This window comes from Phyllostomus discolor, chromosome 1 (genome assembly GCF_004126475.2).
Source record: "Phyllostomus discolor isolate MPI-MPIP mPhyDis1 chromosome 1, mPhyDis1.pri.v3, whole genome shotgun sequence".
In the NCBI taxonomy this organism is placed as follows: Eukaryota; Metazoa; Chordata; class Mammalia; order Chiroptera; family Phyllostomidae; genus Phyllostomus; species Phyllostomus discolor.
The window spans coordinates 138,602,443-138,606,606 of NC_040903.2; the positions used below are offsets into that span (position 1 = coordinate 138,602,443).

General features: G+C 33.9%; 1 pseudogene; it reads left to right on the plus strand.

The window, feature by feature from the left end:
• Positions 1 to 2,103: 2,103 nt before the first annotated feature.
• Positions 2,104 to 3,453, plus strand: LOC114491314 (annotated as a pseudogene).
• The last annotated feature ends 711 nt before the right edge of the window (positions 3,454 to 4,164 follow it).

Here is a 4,164-nt window from a genome sequence, read left to right on the forward strand (position 1 = left end):
TAGAGCAATCTGCCCCGAGCCTAAGTGTCTGCCAGAATTAGAAAGAAATACTCTCTAGGAGGAGAGCCTGAACCACAATTTATCTAAATTTTAGAACTCTAAATTTTATACACTCATACTAATGAAGAAGTCCAATTACACAGACTTCTTGGCAATATAATAATACATAATAAAATTAACAAGATCCAAGATTCTTTTTATGAAGTAAAGTACTTGGGCTTTGTAGCAGATATTTTTTCTTATACAGAATTTTTTTTTGCCACCTGTTGATTCCAAGCTATGTTCCAAAAAAAAAAAAAAATAGAGGCTGGCATTCTGCTAAGTGCCAGATTCATAGTGGTATTATATACTGGTAATTGTCTCACCATGCTAATTATAAGATTTTGAATATGGGTCCAGTTTTATAATATCTTTTACATCATTTATCAGAGTACTTACACATAAATGCTCAAATAATTATAGCTGTTTAAGTAGATGGAAATTTGTGGTATCTTCCATGAGATCTACTATCTTTCTCCTGCAGTGGGGCTTTTAAAATCTCTTTTTTTTGTTTTCATATTATGGGTGAATAGGTTACATTGATTGGCCATTTAAACATCCAGAAATTAGAAGGAGCTTATTTAACTTTTTAAACAAACAAAATTGGTCTTCAGAGCTACTTTTTTATTTCCTTGTACATAACAGGTATCCAATCCAGTACTTATTTTTAATTTCTGTATACAAATTGCATTCACTAAATATGGAACTCATAACCAATTCTCAATCAGAATTTTAATGACATTGTATCATTAGAATTTTACATCTATTTTACATTGTCTGTAACTCCAAAGTGTCCCTCTGTAAAAAAAAATAGAGGCTGGCATTCTGCTAAGTGCCAGCTCTGCTAATGAAGCTCTGTAAAGGCTTCTTCTTAGAAGATAAACCTAGTAAAATCTTACCACAGAAATAAAAACAAAAAGAGACAAAAATAAAATCTTACTTTTCAACCCAGTGCTTTCCTCAGGAATTTTTTATCTACTCTGAAAAAATATAGTTTGTATTCATTATCTCTGTTTTACTCCTTGAAGTTTTGACAGCTAGATTCTAATTCTAACAATCCTAATGCCCACCTTCCTAAGCCCATGATATCTTTTTAGTCTTTCTCCCATCCAATGTTGAAAACTTGGAACTCTTCCTTAACATTAATTCCCACTGCCCCAATTCTTCATTATATGCACATTTTACTCTACGCATTTTTACAGTTTTACATTTTCCTTTTGTTTGGTTTTTCCAAGTAGGCAGACATCCAAAGTTGAAGATAGAATTCCCTTCTCTTCTCACCCTACACAGATTCTCACTGCAACTTCATGGAGCCTGGCAACATCATGTGTTTATTTCTATGTGAATTACTCGCAAATTTCACTTATAGTCCTGCCTTTCTCTCTGCCTGCTAAACTCTGCCATATGATTATCTTGCTAATTAATCTCCGAAGTCTATTCATTCTACACCTTAAAATACCTCTGGAATCTTTATCATTTTTTCCCAGCATCCCCGCTCTAGCTTAGATCTTTAATATCGCTCATGCAATCTAATGCAAACATTCTTTTTCTGGCCTTCAGCCTTGAATCTCCAAATTAAGGTCAGTAGAACTTGATTTCCCAAGGTAAATTTTTAAAATTTTATTTTTAATTACACTTTACATTCATTATTATTTTGTATTAGTTTCAGGTGGACAGCATAATGGTTAGACAACCATATACTTTCCAAAGTTATCTCCCTGAAACATCCAGGAAAAAATTAAAACTCAACCAAAATTTTTTAAAAGTTATCTCTCTGATATTTCAAGTACCCACCTGACACCATACATAGTTATTACAATCTTGCAGACTATATTCCCACTGTACTTTACATCCCCATGACTATTTTGTAACCACCAATTTGTACTTTTTAATTACCTCACCCAAGGTTAATTTTATATAGAAGACTTGTGTCAAGAAATATTTCTTGGCTTGTGTGGGTGCTGGCTGGCAAAGAGCATCCACATCGCCAGCATGGAAAGCGCTCCTGGGCAGGCTCTCCCACCTCTGCCTTACCCATTCCTGAAGCTCAGAGGCCCATAGGCCATGGCAACATGAGCAACAAAGATGGACCAGGAGGGTTCAGGAAAAGGAAGCATGACAATTTCCCACATAACCAGGGAAGAGAAAGGAAGAATGTTAATTCATCTGTACCTTTGATGTTGGCCTTCAAATCATTTCAGCAGGAACTTGATTCAAGACGTGACAAATATGAGAGTTGTAAAACTTAATTAGAATATAACTGTAGAAAGTAAAAGGACAATTTCTTTGCTTCATAGGATTACAATGCTCCTGATATGGAGGAAATATTGCCTGAATCAGAAATTAAATCAGATGGTGTCAGACAAAAGACATTGCAGGTGGCCCAGGAGCTCTCCAGAGAAGACAAGTATCAGTTCCATAGGGCCATTCCTGCAGGGCTACAGGAGTACGTGGAGGCCATCTCTTTTTACCACTTTATCAAAACAGGATCATTTTATCACTATGGATGAAATTAATAAATAATTGGTATTTACAACAGAAGACAATGGGAAAGAAAATAAGACCCCCTCATCTCAAGAAAAGCAGTTTGGTTCCTGGAGACTGAAGAATCCCACTTGTTGATTGCTTTCTGGGAGCGGCGGATTGAACTGAAGAGTTGGTGCAGATGTGCGTCAGCAGTGTAGGGAACGGGAACACTGACACCGCTGTTAGAGTGAGCCAGGTTTTACTCAGATTTATGATAGGTTTTCATTCACTGGCAATACTGAACTTTCTGAGGTTTCTAAGAAGCTGTATACCCTGAAACAAAGTCCAGCCAAAGTGGAGAATGCTTGTTATGCCTTGAAAGTCAAAGATTCAGAAATTTCAAAACATATGCTGTTGGATGTCCTTTCAGTTAAAACAGAAATGAGTGATCAGGAAGAGGGCATTTCTTAGAATAACTTCACTCAGTTATTATTCTCCTAAGAGAGATCAGTTTGTAAGACTGTTATTTAGTATTTTACTTGACTTTATTATGGTTTGACATAGAAAATTTTGAGTTTTACTTGTTTTAAATTATATACAAACTGTACATAAAATTATTGAAGTGAATCATTTTCTATATCTTACTCATGAAAGACTGCATACAAATGTTTGCATATACGCCTATTTGAATTTTTGCTGGCTAAATTTCATCAGTTATCTTTGTAATGTGAATGTGGCTTCAGAGCACTTTCTGCCATATCTGCTTTAATTTACTTTGTATGAATTTTTCAGTGGTAATAATTAGTGGAAGCCATTTATAATTTAAGTTGGTGATTTTGTTATATATAGAAAAGATTTCTTATGCATCTGGACTTGAGCTTTTTGTTTAAATTCCTTAATAATAATGTGCCAAGCCTCCAAAATAGGCTTATTCCATAAAACAAAATTTAAAATTACTAAGTTACCAACATACTTTAATTTTATATGGCATTGTGGTAGGAATTCATATTATAATCTGGCTAATTTAGGCCATTTAGAATCCATATGAAACAGCCTTCCAGAAATATTTCACAGATATCCAGATGTTAGTTTCTACATTTAACTTGTCTTTTATCACAGGAAGTACGGTAGAGAATTAGAGCTAATATTGTAATATTTCCACTGGTGTATGAATTGAATTATATACTTGCACATACAACTGATGTTTTTAGTAACGATTGTTTAGCAACTTTTTGTTGTCTGTTATAGTAACATTAGGCACATTTACAGACTCTCCTATTCTAGCTTCTATAAGAAATTACATTTAAGTAATTATAATGAAATTTTGAAATTTTTGAAATATTAAGTTAATCCAAACCTTTATTGTTGTCCAGTTGTGTTCATTGATAGTATAAAAAGTTGCCAAAGAAAATTTATCTTGCACAGTTTAGCAATAAGACAATTGTCAACACAGTTAAGAATAACAGTGATAGTCTTTAGTTATATGTAGAATTGGGATTTGCCTGTTGAAATTAGTTATAGATTATTCCTTGTGATGTGAAACTGACTCCAGCAGGAATTTCCACTTGGTTTTATGAGTTTTGAGAATCCAGATATTGGATTTTATTTTTGGAAATATTAGCTGCTCTGTTTGTAAGGGCTGATTCTTTGAAAGTATAA